Genomic DNA, 15,296 nt, shown 5'->3' on the forward strand with positions numbered 1-15,296 from the left:
AAAGGTCATAAATATAAATACATCATAGTAGTACAATCACTTGAGTCCAGTAAGATGCTCTCCTAAGCGGTTGTCTATGGGTGGGTCCTCAGATAGCTGTAGAGGCTGATCCAGGATCCACATATTCTGTTAGAGTGGATTCCCTTATAAACACATACTGTTAGCTTATATACTGATTGTACATAACATTACACTGGGTACGGGAGCATCTGACAGGAAATTATAAATTGGTGGTGCTGGGGTGGGTTTGCAGGGAGAGCTATTGATTAGCCTTACTGCATGGAGAAAGTAACTGATTTTCAGTCTGGTGGTCCTGACATGGATGCTGCTTAACCTTCTCCCTGATGGGAGCGGGACAAACAGTCCATGAGCAGGCCGGGTGGAATCTTTCATGATATTTCTGGCCTTTCTGTATATACTGTATGTTCTTGATGGTGGATAGTCATAGTCATAGTCATAGTCATACTTTATTGATCCTGGGGGAAATTGGTTTTCGTTACAGTTGCACCATAAATAATGAATAGTAATAAAACCATAAATAGTTAAATAGTAATATGTAAATTATGCCTGGAAATAAGTCCAGGACCAGCCTATTGGCTCAGGGTGTCTGACCCTCCAAGGGAGGAGTTGTAAAGTTTGATGGCCACAGGCAGGAATGACTTCCTATGATGCTCTGTGCTGCATCTCGGTGGAATGAGTCTCTGACTGAATGTACTCCTATGCCCACCCAGTACATTATGTAGTGGATGGGAGATATTGTCCAAGATGGCATGCAACTTAGACAGCATCCTCTTTTCAGACACCACCGTCAGAGAGTCCATTTCCATCCCCACAACATCACTGGCCTTAAGAATGAGTTTGTTGATTCTGTTGGTGTCTGCTACCCTCAGCCTGCTGCCCCAGCACACAACAGCAAACATGATAGCACTGGCCACCACAGACTCATAGAACATCCTCAGCATTGTCCGGCAGATGTTAAAGGACCTCAGTCTCCTCAGGAAATAGAGACGGCTCTGACCCTTCTTGTAGACAGCCTCAGTGTTCTTTGACCAGTCCAGTTTATTGTCAATTCGTATCCCCAGGTATTTGTAATCCTCCACCATGCCCACACTGACCCCCTGGTTGGAAACAGGGGTCACCGGTACCTTAGCTCTCCTCAGGTCTACCACCAGCTCCTTAGACTTTTTCACATTAAGCTGCAGATAATTCTGCTCATACCATGTGACAAAGTTTCCTACTGTAGCCCTGTACTCAGCCTCATCTCCCTTGCTGATGCATCCAGCTATGGCAGAGTCATCTGAAAACTTATGAAGATGACAAGACTCTGTGCAGTAGTTGAAGTCCGAGGTGTAAATGGTGAAGAGAAAGGATAGGCAGGTGCCAGTGATGTATTGGGCATTTTTAAACCTTCCTTTGTTGAAGGAAAAGGGGAGAATGGGATACGGGGAGAACGTGAGATGATTCCACTAGATGTTCAAGAATAAATCGCGAAAAGATATTATACCTTTGGTTTTCCAATCAAAGTAAGCTTGATCCATCGTGGAAGGTTGAAAAAGAAAATTTGATATAATGGGACTTGCTAGAATAAATTGATTAAACCCAAAAAATCTTCGAAATTGAAACCATATACATAAAGTATGCTTAACTATTGGGTTGTTCATTTGTTTATATGATTTAAAAGAAGTAAAAGGAAGTAAAGTTCCTAAAACCGAACCCAAGGAAAACCCTTGTAATGAATTAGATCCAAAATTTACCCAATGAGGATTTAAAGATGCGTCCAAATCTTGTAACCAAAATTGCCCAATAATAGAATCTAAAATTCGGGAGGGCGAGCCCCACCTCCTTTTTAGATTTCTGTAGATACCTTTTACCTAACCTAGGATTTTTATTCTGCCAAATATATGAGGAAATTTTTGAATCTACGTTATCAAAAAAAGATTTTGGGATAAAAATTGGGACCGATTGGAATATATACAGAAATTTGGGCAAAATGACCAATCAAAGACAAAGAGATTGGGGACCATTTGGTAAATAAAAGTTTAATCTGATCAATTAAAGGTAAAAAATTAGCTTTAAATAAATCTTTATATTTTTTCGTAATTGTTATCCCTAAGTATATAAATGAATCAGTCACCAATTTAAATGGTAAACGTCCATAAATAGGTACATGCTTATTTAAAGGGAATAATTCACTCTTACTAAGATTCAATTTGTAACCAGAGAAGTTACTAAATTGAGCTAACAGATCTAGGATAGCAGGAATTGACTTCTCCGGGTTAGAGATGTATAACAACAAATCATCTGCATATAATGATAATTTATGTATTTCGTTTCCACGGGTAATACCAACAATATTTGGCGAGTCGCGGATAGCAATTGCTAAAGGTTCAAGAGCAATATTAAATAATAAAGGACTAAGAGGGCAACCTTGCCTAGTACCACGAAAAAGACGAAAAAAAGGAGATCTATAATTATTTGTACAAACCGAGGCTACCGGGGAGTAATATAACAATTTAATCCAAGATATAAATGTCAAATTAAAATTAAATTTCTCAAGAACATTAAATAAATAAGGCCATTCAACTCTGTCAAAGGCTTTCTCAGCATCTAATGAGATAATACATTCCGGGGTAGTAAATGAGGGGGTGTAAACAATATTCATTAACCTCCTAATATTAAAGGATGAATAGCGATTTTTAATAAATCCGGTTTGATCCATGGAAATAATTTGAGGTAACACCTTCTCCAGTCTAGTTGCTAGAATTTTTGAAAAAATTTTAGAGTCTACATTCAGAAGAGATATCGGTCTGTATGATGCACAATCAGTAGGATCTTTATTCTTTTTAAGGATTAAGGAAATAGAGGCTTCATAAAACGATTGTGGTAATTTACCTAAACTGATTGCTTCCTTGAATATTCTAGAGAACTTAGAAGAAAGAATGGAGGAAAAAAATTTTAAAAATTCCACTGTAAACCCATCTGGACCGGGTGCTTTACCGGAATTCAATGATGAGATTGCAGTTATTATTTCTTCCTCTGAAATGGAAGTATCTAATGATAGGCAATCTTCGGGAGATAGTTTCGGAAAACTCAATTTACTTAAAAAATCATGCATGAAATTAGAATCATGAGGAAAATCAGAGTGATATAAAGAGGTATAAAATTCTTGAAAGGTTTGGTTTATCCCAACATGATCAACTGTGAAAGTATCATCCTGTTTGCGAATCTTAGTAATTTGACATTTAACTGAATCAAATTTCAATTGGTTAGCCAGTAATTTACCCGATTTATCGCTATGAATATAAAAATCACTTCTAGTTCTCATTAATTGATTTTCGATCGAGGATGTTAATAATAAGCTATGTTCCAATTGGAGTTCAACTCTGTGTTTGTACAGTTCCTTACTGGGAGAGATAGCATATTTTTTATCCACTTCTTTAATTTTATCAACCAACAGAAGTATTTCATTGTTAATACGTCTTTTCAAACCAGCCGAATAGGAAATAATCTGACCACGGATATAAGCTTTAAAGGCGTCCCAAACAGTTCCATTGGAAACTTCTTCCGTAGTATTAGTTGAAAAGAAGAAATCAATCTGCTCCTTTATAAATTTGACAAAGTCTTGATCTTGAAGCAAAATAGGGTTAAATCGCCATTGTCTGCTAGTACAAAAGGTATCCATTAACTTGATGGAAAGTTTCATTGGAGCATGATCTGAAATAGCAATAATGTCATAATTACAATCAACTACATATGGAATCAAACGAGAGTCAATCAGGAAATAATCAATTCTGGAAAAAGAACGATGTACATGTGAAAAGAAGGAGAATTCCTTATCACTTGGATGTAGAAATCTCCAAATTTCTAAAATCCCAGATTCCAACATAAAAGAGTTAATAATAGTAGCCGACTTATTCGGTAAAGCCAGACTACCTATGGATCTGTCCAACATGGGATTCAAACATAAATTAAAATCACCGCCCATTATCAACATATACTCATTTAAATTAGGAAAGGAAGTGAGTAAGTGTTTAAAGAATTCAGGATAATCCACATTCGGAGCGTAAACATTAACCATAGTGACCTTTTTATTAAAAAGTACCCCAGTAATTAACAGAAATCTGCCATTAGGATCTGAAATAATGTCTTGATGAATAAATGTAATTGAGGGATCAATAAAAATTGAAACGCCTTCAATTTTGGCTTGAGCATTTGAATGGTATTGTTGTTCTTTCCAAAACTTAAAGAAGCATTGATTGTCCTCTTTCCTTACATGAGTCTCTTGTGCAAAAATAATATGAGCATTCAGTCTTTGGAACACTTTGAAAATCTTTTTCCGTTTTATTGGATGGTTTAAACCATTTGTATTCCAAGAGACAAAATTAATAGTATGAGCCATAACTGAAAATTAACCCTTTGGTAAGTAAGGGGTTAACCATAATGTGAGCTCATGAAATCGGAAGAGGAATACATGATTAGAGAGGAACCGGAAATCTCGACACTGCGGACATCTTTGTAGTTCTGAATCAGCCCAATAGAAAAAATTAAAAAAGAAAAAGACAACCCCTCCCCCAACCCCAAGTAGAACCCCGAACTAAGCCAGAGAAGGCTGAAGAAAGCACTAACTAATACTAACTTTAACCCCATTTCTGCAGGGGGCAACTCCAAAAATATATGTTAAATAAGTGACCTCCCGAAGACTAATATATGTAAAAAATAAACAGTATTGTAAATTAGTCTCCATAGTAAAAATTACTAAAATATATGAAATAAAAAACAGTATCAGTACATATAATTAGTTAATTATAAGCGAGTAAATAAAAAATCGCTTCCAAAAAAAGAAAAATGGATTATGGGAAGAAGAAACATAAGAGCATGGCATCCCGAAAAAAAACAAAGGAGATTATACAAAAAGAAAGACAAGTCGCCATTTTAATTATGCGAAAACCAAAAATAGGAAACATATAACTACAAATGAGCGTCGGATCGGATCATTAGTAATAACGAAAAAGGAAAAGTTAAAACAAAAGGTTAACTAAGGGAAAATGATGTTATTCACAGGAGATAAATATTCTATATAAGTTATAGAATAATCACTATAGTAATAAACAAAGAACAAAAATCTTAGACTTATAAAAAACCTTCATCGCACAGTAGTAGAAGGTTTATTTTGAAGAAAAACACCAGAGAGAAAAAAAATTGGTGCTGGAAGCACCAGACACAAATTAAGAGAGGTAAACTCAAAAGTTACAGTTGACAAAAGGAAATCAATTAATCAGTAAGTCAGAGAGATAAAGTAAGTCTTCTGGTGTACTTAAAGTTGATTAAATCAAGGAGATCATAGGTTAAAAAGGATAACGGGAATGGAGTGAAGCCAGAGAGACGACCTCACTCCATGGGCGCCCCCTGCAGAATCCTGAATCCACTAAATGTATACTAACACTGACTGGTTGGCCGGAACAGTCTGCTTTCACTGTTACGATTTTGATGGTGCTTTAGGAGTATCTTTTTCCAGAATTAATTTGCAAAGCAGAGGGGCAAATTGTTAAATTTCATGATGACTTCCTGCCACTGTTTGTGGAGAGTTTGTAAATTCTCGGTGGCATGGTAGCATGGCAGTTAGCCCAATTGCTTTACAGCACCAGCTACCGCTGATCTGGATTTGATTCCTGCCGCTGTCTGTAGGGAATGTATACGTTCTCCCCATGACCGTGTGGGTTTCCTCTGGGTGCTTCGGTTTCCTTCCACAGTCCAAAAGATGTACGGGCTAGGATTAGTAGGTTGTGAGCGTGCTGCATTGGCGCAGAAAGTATGGCGACACTTGTGAGCTACTCCCAGCACGATCCTTACAGGGTGTGGGTCATTGACACAAAATGATGCATTTCACTGTATGTTTTGATGTACATGTGGCAAATAAAGCAAATTTTAAATTCAAGATCTTTATCCTGAATTAGTGAGTAGTCCATTCAGCCCATTGAATTTATGCTGCCTCTCAGTAATTCCTTCAAACACCACCCCCACTTGTCCCCTGTAATCAGTTCTGTTACATAATCTCATCAACAGTCTCTGTTTTTCCTGCCAACCACCTACCCTACACCTGCAGTGATAATAGAGGCCAATCAACCTGTACATGTTGAGATTAGATTAGTTTGCACTCAGTGGCCACTTTATTAGGTACACCTGCACACCTGCTCGTTAATGCAAATATCTAATCAGCCAATCATGTGGCAGCGACTCAGTGCATAAAGGCATGCAGACAGGGTCAAGCAGTTCAGTTGGTGTTTAGACCAACCTCAGAATGGGGAAGAAATGTGATCTCAGTGACTTTGACAGTGGGATGATTGTTGGTGTCAGACAGGGTGGTTTGAGTATCTCAGAAATTGCCGACCTCCTCGGATTTTCACACACCACAATCTCTGGAGTTTTCAGAGAATGGTGCAAGAACCAAAAAATATCCAGTGAGTGGAAGCTCTTTGGGAAAAAAATGCCTTGTTAATGACAGAGCTCAGAAGAGAATGGCTTAAGCTGACAGGAAGGCGACATGAACTCAAATAACCAAGGTGGTGTTCAGAAGGGCATTTCTGAACACACAGCACTTAAAACCTTGAAGTGCATGGGCTGTAGCAGCAGATCACAAGCACACACTCAGTGGCCACTTTTTTAGGTACAGGTGGTAACTTATAAAGTGGCCTTTGAATGTTGTATCATATAACATATACTAGGGTGCAATGAAAGTCATTGTTCTCATGAAGCTCCTAGAGGAAACAGTATGTATATGAATAATAACAACGAGGGAACAGAATGTATATGAATAACAATGAGGGAACTATGTATATGAATAACTATGTATATGGATAATAACAAAGGGAACAATGTATATAAATAATGTGGGAACTATGTATATGAATAACAATAAGGGAGCAGTATGTATATGAATAATAACAACAAGGGAACAGAATGTATATAAATAACAATGAGGGAACAATGTATAAATAACAATGAGGGAACAGAATGTATATGAATAACAATGAGGGAACTGTATATGAATAACAATGTACGTGAATAACATAAGGGAACTATCTATATGAATAACAATGAACAGAATGTATATGAATAACAATAAAGGAACTATGTATATGAATAATAACAATGAGGGAACAGTATTATGAATAAATAAGGGAGCAGTATGTATATGAACAACAAGGAGGGAACAGAATGTATATGAATAACAATGTAAATGAATAACAATGAGAGCAGAATGTATATGAATAACAATGAGGGAACAATGAATAACAATGAGAGCAGAATGTAGATGAATAACAATGGGGGTACAGAATGTATATTAATAACAATGAGCAGAATGTATATGAATAACAATGAGGGAGCAGAATGTATATGAATAACAATAGTATTTTGTTACAATAGTAAATCAATACAAATATAATGCAAATCTAGTTTTGGAATAGAATTCACTCTACAGAAAGTTCATTTTACAACTTTTTAATATTTAAACCAAACTTAAGTTCATCCTTGAGGGATAATTTTTAGAGAACAAAACATGTCTGCTTCAGCCAGAGCTGAGGATGCAATCCAACAGATGTACACATCCTCTCTTACCACCATTCAGGGCCGCAAACAGTCCTTCCAGGCAATGCAACATTTCACATGCAAGTCTGTCAGGGCTATCTATTCAGTGTTCCTTGTGTGGCTTCCCCTACGTCGGTGGGACCTGACATTGACTGGGGGAACCACTTTGATGAGTGCCTTTGCTCCATCTGCAACAGGGAGGAACAGCTATTTTAATTGCGCTCCCTATTCCCATTCGGACATGTTGGTCCATGACCTCCACCACTGCCATGATGAGTCCACTTTCAGGGTGGAGGAGCAATACCTCACATTCCATTTGGGTAGCCTCCAGCCTGATGGCATGAAGGTTGATTTCTCCAACCTGTGGTAATTTCTCACCTCTCCCCTTTCTCTCCTTTCCCATTTGCCATTCTGGCTCCCTCCTTATCCTTTCTTGTCTTCTCACCTGCCCAACACCTCCCTCTGGTGTCCTTCCTCCTTCCCTTTCTCCCAAGGTCCAATCTCCTCAGATCCTTCTTCTTCAGCCCTTTACTTTTTCCTTTAATCTCCCAGCTTCCCACTTCACCCCACCCCACCCACACACCTTCCCCGTCATCTAGCTACACCTATCACCCTCATTTTGTGCTTCTGGCTTCTTCCTTTCCAGTCCTGATGAAGGGTCTTGGCCTGAAACACCAACTGTTTATTTCCCTCCCATACTGGAGGAACCTGCTGAGTTCTTCCAGCATATTGTATGTGTTTTAGAGTCAGAGAAAAGTACGGCACAAAACAGGCCCTTCGGCCCATCTAGTGCATGCTGAACCATTTAAACTACCCACTCCCATCACCCTGCACTGGGACCATAGTCCTCCATACCCCTACCACCCACGTACCTATCCAAACTTTGCTTAGAGGTTGAAATCGAGCTCACATGCACCACTTGTGCTGGCAGCTTGTTTCACACTCCCACAACCCTCTGAAAGAAGCAGTTTCCCCTCAAGTTCCCCTTAAACATTTCACCTTTCACCCATAACCTATGACCACCCAACCTCAGTGGAAAAGGCCTGCTTGCATTTACCCTAATGATACCTTTCATAGTTTTGTATACCTCTGTCAAATCTCCCTTCAATCTTTTACGTTTCAAGGAATACATTCCTAATCTATTCAATCTTTCCTTATAATTAAGGTCCTCCAGTCCTGGCAACATCCTTGTAAATTTTCTCTGTACTCTTTCAACCTTATTTACCTCTTTCCTGTAGGTGGGTGACCAAAACTGCTCACAATACTCCAAATTAGGCTTGACCAGTGTCTTATATAACTTCAACATAACATCCCATCTCCTGTACTCAATAAGGCCAATGTGCCAAGAGCTTTCTTTACAACCCTCTCAACCTGTGACACCACTTTCAATGAATTATGGACCTGGATTCCCAGATCTCTTTGTCCTACAGCACTCCTCAGTGCCCTACCGTTCAATGCGTAAGACCTACCCTGGTTGGTCTTACTCAAGTGCAACACCTTGCACTTTTCTGCATTAAGTTCTATCTGCCATCTTCCAGCCCATTTTTCCAGCTGGTCCAGATCCTGCTGCAAGTTCTGATAGTCTTCCTCGCGGTCCACTACATACCCCATCTTGGTGTCATCTGCAAATTTGCTGATCCAGTTAACCATATTGTCATCCAGATCTTTGATATAGACAACAAACAACAGCGGACCCAGCACTGATCCCTGCAGCACTCCACTAGTCAGAGAGGCAACCATACACTACCACTCTCTGGCTTCTCCCACAAAGCCAATGTTTAATCCAATTTACTACCTCATCTTGGATGCCGAACAACTGAAACTTCTTGACCGACCTCCCATGAGGGACCTTGTCAAATGCCTTGCTAAAGTCCATGTAGACAACCTCCACTGACTTGCCTTCAACAACATTCCTGGTAACTTCCTCAAAAACCTCTTTACGTTTGGTGAGACACGACCTGCCACAGATGAAGCCATGTTGGCCATCCCTAATCAGTCCATGTCTATCCAAATACTCATATATCCAGTCCCTTAGAATACCTTCCAATAACCTTCCCACTACAGATGCCAAGCTCACTGGCCTTTTATTTCCTGGTTTGTTTTTAGAGCCTTTTTTAAACAGTGGAACATCATCGGCTATCCTCCACTCCTCCGGTACCTCACCTGTCACTAAGGATGATTTAAATATCTCTGCTAGGGCCCCTGCACCTTCTGCCATTTTCCCCCAAAGGATCCAAGGGAACACCTTGTCAGGCCCTGGGGATTTATTCACCCTGCTTTGCCTCACAATAGCAAACACCTCCTCCTCTGTAATGTCTACAGGGTCCATGAAGTAAATACAGATGCAAAAAATTCATTTAAGATCTCCTCCATCTCTTTTGGCTCCACACATGGATTGCCATTCTGATCTTCCAGAGGACTATTTTTGTCCCTTGCAATCCTTTTGCTCTTAATAAATCTACAGAATCCCATAGGATTCTTCTTCATCTTGTCTGCTATGGCAATTCATGCCTTCTTTTAGCCCCCCGATTGCTTTCTTAAGTGTTCTCTTGCATTTCTTGTACTCCATAAACACCTCATTTGTTCCTACCTGCCTATACCTGCTATGCATCTCCTTTTTTTGTTTAACCAGGAACTCAATATCTCTTGAAAACCAAGGTTCCCTAAACCTGTTATTTTTACATTTTATTCTGACAGGCACACACAAGCTTTGTACTCTCAAAATCTTCCTTTTGAAGGCTTCCCACTTACCAAGCACACCTTTGGCAGTAAAAAGCCTGTCCCAATCCACACTTGCCAGATCCTTTCTGATTCCATCAAAACTGGCCTTTCTCCAATTTAGAATCTCAACCCTCTGACCTGACCTACCTTTTTCCATATTTACTTTGAAACTAATGGCATTATGATCACTCGGTGCAAAGTGTTCCCCTGCACGAACTTCTGTCACCTGCGCTCATTCCCTAATGGTAGATCAAGTATTGCATATCCTCTTGTCGGGATTTCTATGTACCAACGAAGGGAACTTCCCTGAACACACTTGACAAACCCTATTCCATCTAGTCCTGTTACAGTATGGGGTTCCTAGTCAATATGTGGAAAATTAAAATCACCTACTATAACAACCTTATGTTTCTTGCAACAGTTGGCAATCTCTCTACAAATTTATTCCCATGTATTGTAGGGTGGTCTATAACACAGCCCAATTAACACAGCCATACCATTCTTATTTCCCAGTTCCACCCAAAAAAAAACCTCACCAGATGAGTTACACACATCAAAGTTGCTGGTGAACGCAGCAGGCCAGGCAGCATCTCTAGGAAGAGGTACAGTCGATGTTTCAGGCCGAGACCCTTCGTCAGGACTAATTGAAAGAAGAGCTAGTAAAAGATTTGAAAGTGGGAGGGGGAGGGGGAGATCCAAAATGATAGGAGAAGACAGGAGGGGGAGGGATGGAGCCAAGAGCTGGACAGGTGATTGGCAAAAGGGATATGAGAGGATCATGGGACAGGAGGCCTAGGAGGAAAGAAAAGGGGGAGGGGAGAAACCCAGAGGGTGGGCAAGGGGTATAGTGAGAGGGACAGAGGGAGAAAAAGGAGAGAGAGAGAGAGAGAGAGAAAGAATTGTGTATATAAATAAATAACGGATGGGGTATGAGGAGGAGGTGGGGCATTAGTGGAAGTTTGAGAAGTCAATATTCATGCCATCAGGTTGGAAGCTACCCAGACAGAATATAAGGTAACACACATCAAAGTTGCTGCAGCGGCCAGGCAGCATCTCTAGGAAGAGGTACAGTGGACGTTTCAGGCCGAGACCCTTCGTCAGTAGTCCTGACGAAGGGTCTCGGCCTGAAACGTCGACTGTACCTCTTCCTAGAGATGCTGCCTGGCCTGCTGCGTTCACCAGCAACTTTGATGTGCGTTGCTTGAATTTCCAGCATCTGCAGAATATAAGGTGTTGTTCCTCTAACGTGAATATGGCTTCATCACCAGAGGAGTTCTCCAGTCTGTCCTGACTGAGTTGAGCACTGCCGTGACATTTTCTCTAACGAGTAATGCCACCCCTCCCGCTCTGTCACGTCTGAACAACGGAACACTGAGCTGCCAGTCTTGCCTCTCCTGCAGCCAAGTCTCACTAATGGCTACAATATCATAATTCCAGGTGTAGATTCACGCTCTGAGCTCATCTGCCTTTCCTACGATACTTCTTGCATTGAAATATACGCAGCTCAGAACATTAGTAGCACCACGCTCACTTTTGACTCCTGACATGTTACTCTGGATTTCCAGCATCTGCAGAATCGCTTGTGTTACTAATACCAATATCATGCAAATCTGGTTTTGGAATTGAGTTCACTCTGCAGAAAGTTAATCGACATATTACAACTTTTTCCTGATTTTATAAGATTTAAGTTAGTCCATTGAGGGTTCATATTTCGAAAAATAGAACTGTATGCTTCAGTCAGTGTGCGGCTGCCTCTGCATTCGCCCACAGTTGCACCGAGCAGCCAAGCGAGGGGGCCGCTGTCCCGCACACTACCAAGCGCCGTGCACGGAACCACACTTCCCATGAGACGTAGGGCTTGTGGGAAAGTCCTGCCGCTCTGTTTTGATCCGAGTAGCTGACTACCGTCGCCCTCCCCCGTCCGGCTTCTCTGCAGTCGATCTTTTTGCCTGTGGAATATCCTCCTGCTTGTAGCTATTTAGCGACGTCAAAGCAGCAACGTTGCTGCCTCCGCACTTCTTCCAGGCAAGTATCAAGGGCCGGGGGGTACAGGTTGGGCTGGGCTGGAATGCACCGCAGGCCTCTGCCCGCTGTGATTTGCAGAGCGACGTGAGACGGTACAAGGTACTGTCCGGTCGAGCGTTCTCCGTCCTTCAGTCGTGCCCTTTGGGATCTAGCAGGCAGGCGACAGGTTCGCGCCACGCCACTGACCCTCTGACCAGTCGGGAGAACCGGCCGCTGGCAGGGACTTTAAAGGGTTTACTTAAATAATGCTCCGGCGCCCGGCAGACACAAGTCATTAGCGGTTGTCTCGGAACCGGACGTTAATCTCCAGAACCTTCTCCTATAATCCCTTAACCCTCCAAGATTTCAAGTATTTTTTAATCCAGCAGCATTTTCGATACCAAAATAATCCGGAAGAGAATTCGCTGGGTTTTACCAAGATCTCCCTTTCATTTCCTCTTCCTTTGAGCTGGCTGGCTAGTTGAATGGGGAAGTTTATCCACTTCTCCTTGGATAACGAGGGTGTTGAGTGCTCAGCCGAGGTTGACGATGATACATCTCGCTCGATGAAGCCTCCGGGTGCGCACCCACACTATGAATGCCTGCCTACCGGTTTCGGTAACCTCCGCCCCCAACCCATCAGCTGTTATGGTTTGGGATGCAAAGTCTGGACGGGTTGGTGTGGAAGTGGGTCCCAAGATATCAATAAGATTGACAAAGTGCAGAGAAAATTTAGAAGGATGTTGCCAGTACTTGACCTGAGTTATAGGGAAAGATTGAACAGGCTCGGACTTCATACCCTGGAGCGTGGAGAATGAGGGGAGAGTTGATAGAGGCATAGATAGGCTTTTCCCACTAAGAATGGGTGGGACTAGAACTAGGTTAAGGGTGAAATGTGAATTATGTCAGGGGAACTTGAGGGGGAAGATCTTCACTCAGAGGGTAGTGCAAGCTGCCAGGGGAGATGGTGAATGTGGCTTCGAGTGTAACATTTCAGAGAAGTTTGGACAGATATATGAATGGGAGGTGTATGAAGGGGCAGGTCGATGGGACTAGGCAGAATAATAGTTTGGCATGGACTAGATGGGCCAAAGGGTGTGTTTCTGTGCTGTGGTAGTCCATGATAGTATTTTTGGACAAGTTGGATAACTTGAAACCTTGCAGAGTTATGGAATAAGGAGGGTGAATGGAACAAACTGGATGGGTCTTTTGAACAGTTAGAGTAGGCTAAATGGTCCCTGCCTATATGATTCTGAGATTCCAACATGATATGGACCTTTTTAATCTGTTCAGTCACAAAGGCTACCCAGATACAATGTAATATCATCAGGCTGTATCCCTGCTTCATGGAAACACAAGGTTCTGGAATCTGGAGCAGCAGACAAGATGCTGGTGGAACTCAGTGAGTCTGGCAGCACCTGTGGAAATAGTTGACATTGGACTGTTGAGATTTCAGGTCAAAACCCTTTTAAACATACTTATTACAATCACAAGACCCTGCTGGAAATTAAAAACTTATAGTACTGCAGGTTTACCCCATCAGCGAGTTGCTCGTTGGCAGAGGCTCTAAAGGAGCTGGACTTGATGCAAGACCCCGTTGGGCATTGTGGAATGCCGCAAATCTGACTCACTGATTTATAGACAGATGGCGGGGGGGGGGCTGCGCAGCCTCAGTTGTAGCGAGGATTAGGCCTCAAGCCGTGGTGTCGCCTGTTTACAGCCACCCTGGAGAGGGACATTGGAGTTGGAGCACTCCACCAGAGGTGGTGTGGTGCGGCGTCCAAGCTGGAGTCAGTGCTGCTCCCCAGTATCTGCTCGGCAGAAGACAAGCTGCATTGTGTTCGACTGCAGACTGCTGCAGCATTCATGGACTTAGACTATATATTTTTTTGTGTTGATGTATTTTAATAATATATGTGCTTGCATTCTTATATGCGCTATATGTGCCTTGTGCTGTGTGTGGCTGTTGGTACTGTGTTTTGCACCTTGGTCCCTGGAGTAATGCTGTTTTGTTTGGCTGTATAGTTGAATGATAATTAAACTTGAACTTCACCCGGACTTGTCCAGATGAAGGGTCTCAATCTGAAAATTCGACTGTCCATTTCCTTCCATAGAAGGGCACCACTACTAGCTGTAAGATCCCATCCAATTAATTAGCCTTCCTAACCTGGAAAGATAATCCCACTCCTGAAGCAACCTGCACAAGAGTGTTGTGGAAAAACCTTCATGTGGATTGTATGAGTTCAAGACTGTGGCTTCCAATAACCCTTTCACGATGGTACTGGAGACGCTCACATTCCAGATCAGATCAGATTAACTTATTTATCACGCGTTTGTCGAAACTTTTAGTGAAATCCTCAGTAAACACTGAGGAGAGAAATTTATTGAAAACTCAACACATCTTCAGCAGTCCTGCTGATTTCTCAGTGGGCTGATTCTCTTCTGAGTCTCCTATCTTCAATAGAGCTTTGGAAACTCTTGGGATTTTCCTTAACCATACATGTTGGATCCATCTCGTATTTCCTCTTTGCCTTCCTGATTTCCCTTTTAAGAGTATTCTTAATCTTTTTATAGTCATCAAGGGATTCCCATACCCTAACCTGTGAATGTACTGACTTTGTGAAATGCTCTGTATGGATGGCCTGCAAATCGAAGGCCTCCATTGTACCTTGGAACATGGCGGTACAGTAGCCTAGCGGCTATTTAACGCTTTATAGCGCCAATGGTTGGGGCTCAATGCCTGTACATTCTCCCTGTGACCCCGTGGGTTTCCTCTGGGTGCTCCAGTTTCCTTTCATAGTCCAAAGACGTACGGTTTAGTAAGGGTTAGTAAGTTCTGGGCATACCATGTTGGCGCTGGAAGCATATTGACACTTGTGTGCTGCCCCCAGTTGCGTTAGTCGTTGATGCAAACAATACATTTGACTGTACGTTTTGATGTATGTGTGACAAACAAAGCTAATCTTGCTCTTCATGTAATTGTA

General features: G+C 41.6%; 1 protein-coding gene across 5 annotated transcripts in view; it reads left to right on the forward strand.

Moving 5' to 3' along the window:
* The first annotated feature begins 12,129 nt into the window (after positions 1-12,129).
* The window catches only part of psen2 (presenilin 2), a 37,863-nt gene continuing 34,696 nt past the window's right edge, over positions 12,130-15,296 (forward strand). Inside the window, exon 1 of one of the 5 annotated variants that reach the window (XM_072250938.1) lies at positions 12,130-12,333. The gene's annotated coding sequence lies outside the window, so the exon portion shown is untranslated. Of the gene's footprint in view, positions 12,334-12,408; positions 12,433-12,804; positions 12,931-15,296 lie in introns of those variants that run through there. The other 4 variants (XM_072250914.1, XM_072250931.1, XM_072250925.1 and 1 more) reach the window with 4 other exon arrangements.

This window comes from Mobula birostris, chromosome 2, assembly GCF_030028105.1.
Source record: "Mobula birostris isolate sMobBir1 chromosome 2, sMobBir1.hap1, whole genome shotgun sequence".
Classification (NCBI taxonomy): Eukaryota; Metazoa; Chordata; class Chondrichthyes; order Myliobatiformes; family Myliobatidae; genus Mobula; species Mobula birostris.